The sequence below is a fragment of the Suricata suricatta genome, chromosome 2 (genome assembly GCF_006229205.1).
Source record: "Suricata suricatta isolate VVHF042 chromosome 2, meerkat_22Aug2017_6uvM2_HiC, whole genome shotgun sequence".
Lineage (NCBI taxonomy): Eukaryota > Metazoa > Chordata > Mammalia > Carnivora > Herpestidae > Suricata > Suricata suricatta.
This window is the reverse complement of record NC_043701.1, coordinates 63,086,720-63,097,850: the sequence shown is the minus strand read 5'-3', so window position 1 is coordinate 63,097,850 and position 11,131 is coordinate 63,086,720. Positions and strand designations below refer to the sequence as shown.

Sequence of the window (11,131 nt, the reverse complement as noted above, 5' to 3'; positions counted from 1 at the left end):
ATATTTTGCCCCCCTAATCCAAAAATTTGATTTTCTCTGACAAACACATTACCTGTCAACAAGGCTTCTGCCTGAATGCTTATAGTACATACCTATATGGCTCAATCCTAAACTACATTATGAGCTAATACTGTAAGTGCCTGGTCCTAGAGTGCACAATGACAGATACACAGAAACCAGATTTGAGAGCTAACAGCACTGGCAAAATAAGTCCAAAGTGGCGGGGGGAGAGGGGTGAGATCTCAAAGTTTTTAACATGATGGTATAAAATAAATCAGATCACGTTGCATTTAATTTTATATTTCACTGACTTGCTATTATAATAAAGTATGGCAAAATTTCCAAGCACCTGGTATCAAATGAGATTATCTGTTATTTGTGCAACAAAACTAGGTGCTTATTAAAAGCCAGGGACTTTGCACTTCAGCTACAAAAATGAATGAGACACTGCCTATCACAGTCTCCTATATGAATAGAAAAGAGATATAAGCCTGACAACGTGATAGGTACAGGAACAAGAAAAGGGAAGGTCTCATTTTCTGGAGATAAAAAAATAATCGACAGTTTATAACAAACCCATAATTGCTCCTGGAGCTCTCACTTCTCATTTAATCCCTATTACTAGCATGATCAAATAGTTATTATTTTACCTACTTTATGGATTACGAAACTGAGAGCAAAGCACCTAGTTTCACTGAAGTGGAAGAGCAGATATTAAAACTTCGGTCGTTTTAACGTAGTGGTGTTCATGATCCTCAGTTTTCGGTGAACTAATTGGAGTGGTGTAAGCACAAAAAGATTTGCCTTGGAGAGATATGTGATTATATGAATTAAGCTAGAAGTGTAAAAGAGAATCATTATCAAAAAAAATTGAAAAAGGAAAACTGAGAAATAGTTCAGTTTTGAGTTTGTTTAGCTTCAATTCTGGAGTCCTCAATAGGTAACGATGTGGGAACTGATTATCACAATTGGTGAAAAGGTAGCTGGGGACATAGAACTGGGAAAATACCAACAGTTAAGAAGCAGAAAAAGAAACTCATTAAAATAGGAAAGAAAGAAGTAGCAACTAGCAAAGAATATTCAGTATATAAACTAGAGAGTTTCAACAATGTATAGTCTAAGGAATAGAAGATCACCTTTAATCTGGAGAAATTAATGCAGAACTTTCACAAAATGTTACAAATGCAGAGAATTGTACAGTCTTTCCTTATTCCCTAGGAATACAGATATTATCCTAGAAGACTGAGTGAGTTAGTGGGCAAAGGGAGCCAGTTAACTTCGAGATATTTAAAAAACCCACAGGTGCCTGGGTGGCTCAGTTGGTTAAGGAATCCACTCCTGATTTTGGCCCAGGCTATGATATCATGGTGTTGTGGGTTTGAACTCCTTTGATTCAGTGCAGACAGCCCAGAGCCTGCTTGGGATTCTCCCTCTCTCCCTGCCCCTCCCCCACACTCGCTCTCCCTCTCTTAAAATAATTAAAAACAAACAAACAAAAAAAACCCCAAAGGTGGCACAAGTGAACGCTGAGTTCTGATGTGTTATTACAAGATCTCCTTTCTCTCAGTAATTTAATTTGAAAGAACTCTTCAACCTACCATTTTATGTATCCTTCTATTTTTACTCCCATTTGCCCTTTAACTGGCCATAAAGTGAGGACATGCAAATAAAGAGAGTAGCCACAGAATACCTTGCACAGGTGTAGTCAGATAAGTTGTGTTTGGGACAGAAGAGAGATGCCTACACTACCATATTATTGTTATCATACGAACTTGAAAATAGTAAAACTGTTTTGTTGTCTTTTTATTTTGTAGATTTCATCTACACAATAAGAAAAAAATGGGCATTTCTTGCTATCTAAAATAAGTTTCTTCAGAAAGCAGTGGTCACCTTAGCATAGCTTTCCTTCATGAAAAAAGTAAATACTAGGGATAAAACTAAACTAGAGGAATAGGTTCCCTCTTTATCAAAAAAGATTACAGTTTATAAGACAACAGGAACCAGGCACTGGGCATAAAGTATATGTGATAGAAGTGAAAATAGGCCATAGAGTGGATTCATTTTTAACATGTAGAAATGTTTATAAATCCCTACAAGGTTAGTTAAGTTCTGATCCAGGTATAAGAATTCAACAGTCTAACAAATCAGTATCAATTTCCCCTAGTCCAGAACTGGATATACTGCTAAACCAAATTGTGCTCACCAAACATTTGTTACTTTACCCTTCAGGAATCAAGTCACTATGGTGGAAGCACCATGGTTTGAAAATGCTGATTAAGTAGTGCAGTGTGTGGTTTTTAGAGTTATTAGAGCTAATTTATACTATTTTACTATGGAAGGAGAAAACCTGAATTAGGTGAAGAAAAGCTGAAAACCTCAGGTTTAAAACAAACTAAAATCCTAACCTAAGACAGCTAGACTCCAAAAAATTTCCACTCCGGGTGCTTGGGTGGCTCAGTAGGTTAAATGCCTAGACTCTTGATTCAGCTCAGGTCACAATCTCACACACCATGAGACCAAATCCCATGTTTAGGCTCTGCACTGACAGTGTGGAGAGTTCTGGGGATTCTCTCCCTCGCTCTCTGCCCCTCCTCCAATCTCCCTCTCAAACATTTAAAAAAAAAAAAGAAAGGAGGGGTGCCTGGGTGGCTCAGTCAGTTGAGCATCTGCCTTTGGCTCAGGTCATGATCATGATCGCGCAGTTTGTGGGTTTGAGCTCCGCATTGGGCTCTGTGCAGACAGCTCACAGCCTGGAGCCTGTCTTCAGATTCTGTGTCTGCCCATCTCTCTGACCCTCCCCTGCTCAAAATGTCCCTTTCTCTCTCTCAAAAATAAACAAAAAACATTAAAATTAATAAAGAGTACTTTAAAAGGCTACCATCTTTGTGCATTATGAAGTAATCCAACAGTAAAAAGTATCCTTAGGATAGTTATAAATAAAATACATTTTGTGGAATGCCTAGGTGGCTCGGTCGGTTGGGTTGGGGGTTGGGCATTCAACTTCCATTCAGGTGATGATCTACAGATTGTGGGGGTGAGCCCTGCATTGGGTTCTGTGCTGACAGTTCAGAGCCTGGAGCCTACTTCAAATTCTGTCTCCATTGCTCTATTCCCCTCCCCACTCACACTGTCTCTGGCTCTGTCTCAAAATATAAGCATTAAAAAATATATATATTTTGTTATTCTTACTATGACTGACAAGACTGAGGTAATTAAGTATGTACTGGTGTATCATTTATTTATTCATTTTCTTTTTTTTTATGTTTTAATATTAATTTATTTTTCAATCACAGGTACATTTTCTTAACCTAGCATCACCACCTGCTTTGTAACTGACTCCGCAAAAATCAGAAGATACTAATGGACAGCCAACCCATCCCCTTGGTGCCCTGAGTGAAGACATCTGTTTACGTATATGATGGACTAAAATCCCACTACCTAAGGCTCCAAGCAGTGAGAGGAATTCATTTTCTTTTTCCTAATTTTATTTCTTAAAATTTTGAGTGTAGTTGGCATACAATGTTACACTAGTTTTAGTAAACCATATAGTGATTTGCTAACTTCATATATTTTGGCACAAACGTAGCCTACTGTCACCATGCAAGACTATTACAATATCATTAGCCATATTACCTATGCTGTATCTTCTGTGACTATTCATTCCATATAATTTTGCCACCTAAAAAAGGCAAATAAATGGAATCTGTTCCCTTTCCTAAGTCTAAAATATGGATGTGTTCACTTTCCGGCTAGATCTATTAAGACATTTCTCTTTTTAAAATGATTATTTTTCTTGAAAAACAGTTCTTTTCTCATTCCAAATCCAGGCACCACATATGGATGTTTCTGTAATGTTTTACATACCTCCTCATACTTTATTACTCTTACTCTCCTTCAGGATCTTACTCCATCTACATTATGGGCTCTTAACAATCAGTCCCTAACCCTAAGGTTGAAAGTAGGTAAGATTTAAAACAAGTCCTAATACACTTCACTGTCATGTGTCTTGCCTTAAAACAAAGTCTCCATTCAGACAATGTAACCAGGACAAGGAATATAAACTTTAGTAAAGTCAGAACCTCAGGTAAGATTAGTTCTGAGACAAAGTATATACAGTAGTATCAAATATATTTGCCGGCACTCAGCATTCCTTTTTTTGGGGTGAGGGGATTCACTAGCAGTTAAAGATTTCCAGTGCTTAAATTTAAGCCTTTCTAACATTTCCTCTTTGCTTTCACTAAACTAGTATCAGTGACCTGGTGTGGCTTACTTTGCGAATTTAAGACTTTATTTCATTTTTTAAGAAATCTCCACACACAACCCCAAGATCAAGAATCTCACGTGCTCTACTGTCAGAGCCGGCCAGGTGCCCCTTACTTTGCTCATTTAAAACAAAAAAATCTTGGCGCGCCTGGGTGACCGGCTTTGGCTCAGGTCATGATCTCACAGTTGTGGGTTCGAGCCCCGTGTCAGGCTCTGGAGCCTGCTTCGGATTTTGTATCTCCCCCTCTCTCTGACCCTCCCCTGCTCACGCTGTCTCTCTCTCTCAAAAATAAACAAAGAACATTAAAAAAAATTTAAAAAATAAAACAAAAAACTCTTGTTCTTCCTAAATCCTTAATTGCATTTTTTTATTCCCTTACTCATTAACCATTAATCTTTCCTTTCTTTGATGGTAACTGTTAGCAACAAACTGAATTTAAAGATTGGGAGAAAAACATATTGATAAATATAAATGCTTCAAAAGTTGTAATTATGAAGTAGTTTATCTCGTCAACCTAACTGAAAATGTAAAGCCTACGAATGTTTTGTAGGTCTTAAATATGGTAGGGATGCAAATTATTTTGTTCATATTATAGCTGGAGTTCCTATCTGTCCCAGGAACAAAGGTAATTATAGCTTTAAATCTGAGACACAAGTATCAATCAATATACTTTAGGAGGGCACTTTAAAAATATTTGAGGATAAAGAATATTAAAGAGATATAAATCATTTGGAACAAATTAGGTATACTTTAAACTCCATTTAGGTTTCTGTTGTTTGAAATATTTATTCTAGGATGATAACCAGTTTATTAGGAGCAGTTCTGTCAAAGAGAGTTGTTCAAAGTATACACTGTACCTCAGAAAGATGATGCTGACCCCTATTGCTGTTTTGTGGTATGCTTAAAACAAACGAGCAAACAACCCCAAATCCAATTTTTTTATATATATAAAAAAGGTAAGATATACTCTGAATACTTCAATGCTTATGGTAAACAAAGCCAATGAAGGGAAAATGCCATAAAATAAAGTTTGAGAAAACAAAACAATCCCAAGCTCTAAATAGGACACAGGCAGTAAACTAGGTACATTCAGAAATTTTGTTGTTTAAACTACCATTCACTTCAAGCAAAGAAAGGACCTCCAAAAGATTTTTCAGCTCTTCTTGGCTGGCTCCATTTTTACATTTGATGCTTAAGTTTACAGTTCACACAGAATATTAAAAGCCCTTTTTATTATATCTACTGTTAAGTCAATCCAAAGAACAGAATGGTGGACTCTATAATCTTTTGTTAGCTTTATATTTGCTTCATTCAGGTAAAAGCAGAATAGTGTCTCTACTTTCCAATTCAAACTTCATGTTTCAAACCTAAATTGAACAATTCAAATTGGGAGACTACAGGCCTGATCTTTTTGAATAGCAGAGTGCAGGTAGCTTACAAAATGTTTTCTTCCTTTTCAAAAAATTTTTGAGAGGGGCACCTGAGAAGGTTGAGCATCTGGCTTCAGCTCAGGTCATAATCTCATGGTTAGTGGGCTGGAGACCCGCATCAGGCTCTGTGCTGACAGCTAGCTCAGAGCCTGTAGCCTGTCTTCAGATTCTGGGTCTCCCCCCCGCCCCTGCCTCAAAAATAAAACATCAAAATATATATTTTTTTAATTTTTGAGAGAGAGTGAGACCAAGACAGAGAATTCCAAGCAGGCTCCAGGCTTCAAGCTGTCAGCAAAGAGCCTGACTCTGGGCTTGAACTCAGGAACCGTGAGATCATGACCTGAACCCATGACCTGAGCCGAAGTCGGATGCTTAATCACCCAGGCGCCCCTGAAAAAGTTTCACTAAATACTCAAGAATAAACTTATTTTCTCTCTTAAGAAAAGCAATCAAGTTGATTCAAGGTATCTACAACCCTGGAAAGTTTTTTTTCCTCTTTTTTAAATGTTTTTAAATTTATTTTTGATACAGAGAGAGCCAGAGCATGAGAGGGGGAGGGGCAGAGAGAGAGGGAGACACAGAACTGGAAGCAGGCTCCAGGCTCTGAGCTAGCTGTCAGCCCAGAGCCTGATGCGGGGCTCAAACCCACGAACGTGAGATCTGACCTGAGCTGGAGTCGGAGGCTTAACCAACTGAGCCACCCAGGTGGCCCCCTGGAAAGTTTTTTGAGCACTGTTTGCAAATACAGATTTCAGGTTTAATTATCAACATAGCACCTTGGCCAGAAAAAGATAGCATTGTATTCTTTTTTTAGGGAGTTAAACTAATCAAGTGATACACACTTACCCCTAACATTTTAAGGTACATTTAATGGTTCAAGTTCAATTCTCCAACATAAATCTTTTCATTCTACACTTAAAGGACACTAAAGTCAGGGGTGGGGCAAAAGAAAATTATATAAACAAAATCCAAGGGGTGCCTGGGTGACTCAGTCAGGTCAGTGTCCAGTGCCAGCCGTGCATCAGGCTCTGTGCTGACAGCTGAGAGCCTGGAGCCTGCTTCAAGATTCTGTGTCTCCCTCTCTCTTTGCCCCTACCCAGTTCATGCTCTCTCTCAAATAAATAAACAAACAAATAAAAATGAAAAAAGATTAAAAAACAAAAAACGGTGAAAGTCTGTTTCCTTACTTTGAACTTGAATTTAAAAAGACAAAGACTACTCAAAAATACCGCCAAAAGGCTTTAACAGCAAGTAAAAAGGTCATCAATGTCTATAAAGCTCAAATCTGATTCCTAGAATTTTTACTGCAGAACTTCATTTTATATGCAATTTAAAAAGTCCTGTTATTGGAATGCCACCCTCACAATACATACATCTAGCTACTGGAGGCTTGCACATGGGACACTTATAAATGACAGTTAAGAAAAATGACAAAACTTAAGAGCAAAACAAATTGGGTCCGAGGAATTATAAACCCAAAAAATCAGTTCATATATTGTTGAAGTTTGTAGGTTAAAATGTCTTCTAGGTTTGAGAAATATGGATGTAAAAAATAAGGCCAGTTTTTTCTTCCCAACTTTCTGAAGCACAACTATCTCATCAGGAGTGCCTGCCTGCTAAAGGAAACTGCTTGTGAGCCTCCCTAAACTTTGATCTCCATTCCAAATCTTGGTGGTCAAGAGTGTTTTTGAAAAGTGTGAAAGCTACATTTTACAGTTTGGATTATACACTCTAGTAGTAGAGGGTTATCTACCTCAAAAACAAACAAAAAAACCCCAACAAAGTCAATAACTGGGCTGGGTCATCAATGTCAAGAATTGGCTCGTTTGACTTAGGAATGAGGATTTGGAAGAGTTTTGGGAGGCAAAGTCTCAAGTTAACCAGAAGTATTAAGAAGTACTTCAGGTAGTATGGACAAAGACACTTAAGTATGAAACAGCACAGCACTCAGTATGTACTTTAGCCCAACGGGGGATGTCTGTCATCTGAAGCCACTGATAAAACCATTCCCATTGTAAAAGAGACAAGAATGTGAACAAAAATAGATAAAGGGAGGCTGAGGCATGGTTTACTTAAATAATGAAACCTAGAGAGGCAAACATTTTTTTGAGGGAATGGGTGAAGAAAGTTCTTCGGAATCTAGTACAAGTTCAGTATTTTTGTGGGAGTTCAGGAAGCCTGTGGTCCCCCTCCCTGTAAACCTTAACTGCATCTACAGCTCTGAGATGAAAATTTAGGCTTTACTGGAGAATAATGGGCATGAATAAAATTGCCCAAAGAGAACATGGAACACAGAAAGAGAGTCAAAATAACTGCAGGTAGTATTTAAAATGCTACAGGAGGGGCGCCTGGGTGGCTCCGTTGGTTAAATGTCCAGCTTCTGCTCAGGGCATGATCTTATTATGGTTCATGGGTTCCAGCCCCGCATCAGGCTCTGTGCTGACCACTAGCTCAGAGCCTGAAGCCTGCTTCGGATTCTGTATCTCCCTCTCTCTCTGACCCTCCCCTGCTCACGCTGTCTCTCTCCCTCTCAAAAATAAATAAAAACATTTAAAACATTTTTTAAATGCCACAGGAATGTAAAGAAAAACTAGAGCTCAAGATTTAGCAATTAGGAATGATGAGGACACATGCTGATGAAAAAGTCAAAACATGGATGTGTTTCTATTAGCTTGAAAAATGGCTTCTCTTCCTTACTAAAGCAGAGGTAAGCTAGGAAGATCATGAAACCTTAACATTTGACTTCATAAATCCTCGAAGTTATTCAAGAGTTCTTATAGACAAAAGGGCCATTTTATATTCACAATGGGCATAAAACACACTTTGAACTCTAAAATCTTTGTTGTTCTTCTATATTAACAGTTCAGTTAGACTTTTTAGTTTATTCATATTGTTAATTCACTGAAAAAGCCACAGAAACTAGTAAGGGTTTAAGTATAAACAAATTAAAGATTCAATCTTGTTTTCAAACTACCAAGTCCACAACTAACACTAAAGGAAATAACATAACCCTGACCCCAGGTTAAAACCCATCTTTTCAGGTCCAGCAAACATTTCCTCCTAGCGCCAGATGTGTTCTGTCAAAAAGCAAGCCAGGTTTCAGTGCCAATGCCTTTGTTGTGTAACTTTCACCTCTCTCCACCCAAGAAAGAAGATTTTTAAATCTTGGCTAGTTTAATTAATGGCTACTATGCTTATTTGGCCAGCTGGGTATTATCAAAAACAAAATTAGTCTTCCTCACTGAATCTACCAATATAGACCTTAAGATCTCTTGAACTAAAGGTCTTCAACCAGCAAGGTTTCTAAAACTAAAGTTCATACTTCCACGAAAGTGATTAAAAATGTAGGCTTCATAATGGTTCAGGATTCTTAATGAAGAACATTTACCGAAAGTGATTTCATCTTTTATTTTTAAAAACCATAATTAAGAGGGCGACAGAAACACCAAAGTACTGAAAACATCCTTACAACTCCATAGAGATCACAACACTATCGCTTTTATTCTGTTGTTACGGATCACGCCTAAATTAAGAAAAGCAAATCCACTAAGATCACACATTCTTGTAAAATACACAGATAAGGAGGATATGAAAAGAAAGTACAGAGGAAAGAAACAGCCCGAGAAAGGTCTTCAAAATTCAGATGGCATATTCCTTGTAACTCCAGAGATGTTAAGTGTTCCTGGGTGTTATTTACACCTTTTACATTTGCTTCCAAATTTAGGAAACATCTTCCCACTAAGATCTGAGAAATTTTACGTTTTCTCACAAAACAATTGACACCGCTTGCCGTTGTGGCCCAAGAGCTAGTTTCTCCTCTGGGACTCATAGTAGATTCTCACATTAGGAATCTGTCACCTTACGTAAGTACTTTGCAAGGAGAAAGGTAGATCAGAAAATAGGGCACCAAACCTTCTCCTCCACCAACAGCCGTCACACCCAAAAGGAGTGTCCCTCCAGGGGCTTTCCCCTGGGAGCCGCAGCTGTAAACTGTATGGGGGAGGGGAAGCGCTCACAAACAGTCATCTCTTCCTCTTCAGGCCGCCAACGCCGACCGCACCACAGTCTCCTCCGCCCAAGCCCTTTCCCCTCCCCCGCCCCAGCCTGGGTCGGAGCCAAACCCCACAGGAATGCAGCCCGGTCACATGCGCTGCGGCGGCGGTGGACGTGCCTCTCCCCCCGCGCCCCAAGGAGACCCAGCGCCATCTTGCCCTGACGCAGTTACAAAAGTCATGAGAAATTGTGTCTCCTCGTCCGCGCCAGCGCCCCAAGGTTTCGCAGAGGCCGAGCCGGGGCCCTCACCTCGCGCAAGGACAGGAGAAAATACTCAGGGAAGAGCCTTGGGATTCTCTTCGCCACTGCTTGGGTTCCATATCGGCCGCCGCAGCAATGATCACCATCGTCACTTCTCCCTCTCTGCCTTTGCAACAGCCTCCCCCGACGGCTCTGGCCCCACCCGCTGCTGCAGCATGAGGTCATCGCTAGCCAATCACAACTAGCCCGACAGGACACATCAGGCACTGATTGGCCGCGTGAACCGCCTCTGCCTCTCCCCACTCCGCTTACCAAGCGCTCCCGGTCTCTGGAGCAAGAAGACAGAAGCCGCCATTTCGGGGAAGGACCCCGAAGACAAGAACCGGAATCACGGTGTTGTTTTAGTGGGGAAACCCTCGTTTTATTCTTTGGCCTCCCCCTTTCTTCTTCGTCTCTCTGCCCCTCCCTCGTTTAATCACCGCCACATTAAGGAACTCCCGCTCCCCATCCCGCACATTGTCCCGCCGGCGGGGAAATCCTTCCCTGGGGCCGAGAAGTAGGAGGCAGCGACGGCAACTGGACCGACGGCAACGGCAGCTTTTTACCCCGATACACGGTGGCTGGGAAGCGGCGCTGACGGCGGCTGTATTTTTCCTGTTGCTTCTCCCCCCCGACCTCTTCCTTTTCTCGCTCCTCCATCGAGACGGCGCTGGACGCTCCAGCACCGCTTTTATACGGTGCCCGGAGTCTGCGCACTGGAGCCTCCTCAGCCCCTAGTGGGCGTCGAGTGACACCCCAAACGAGTTCACCCAGCGCTGGAGGCCAGACTGGGGAGGGGGAGGGGAAAACGGAGACTGAGGTGGTTTGGGGAGTGGGAGAAAGTCCATCGCTTTCGGAGGGTTATTGAGGGGGAAGGGTCGTTCCCAGGGCCTGCGTCCTTATCCTTCCATCCCGTAGTGGCATGCCCAAGCTCGCCGATACCCAGACTTGAGGGCTACTCAGGGAAAAGGAATAAAGAACCAATCCCACCAAATATCGAAACTTCCCCAAACCTTCTGTAAATTGTTGAACGCATCTGTTCTGAAAAAACGGAGATTCTGCCCACTTCTCTGCCTCCAGTTGGCTATCTTCAAGCCTCTGTGCAAGAGGCAACAGCGGGCGGCAGCCCACAAGCAAAATGGCG

The 11,131-nt window shown here is 40.9% G+C and overlaps 1 long non-coding RNA gene and 1 other non-coding gene across 2 annotated transcripts; both read right to left on the bottom strand.

The window, feature by feature from the left end:
- Positions 1-3,326: 3,326 nt before the first annotated feature.
- On the bottom strand, positions 3,327-3,467 carry LOC115286197. The gene has a single exon (XR_003905940.1). It is a non-coding gene; the product is annotated as a small nucleolar RNA SNORA79 (small nucleolar RNA).
- A 5,620-nt stretch (positions 3,468-9,087) lies between these two features.
- LOC115281931 lies at positions 9,088-11,121 on the bottom strand. The gene is made up of 2 exons (XR_003904458.1): positions 11,001-11,121; positions 9,088-10,775 (listed from the first exon to the last, which is right to left on the bottom strand). It is a non-coding gene; the product is annotated as an uncharacterized LOC115281931 (long non-coding RNA).
- Between the last annotated feature and the right edge of the window lie 10 nt (positions 11,122-11,131).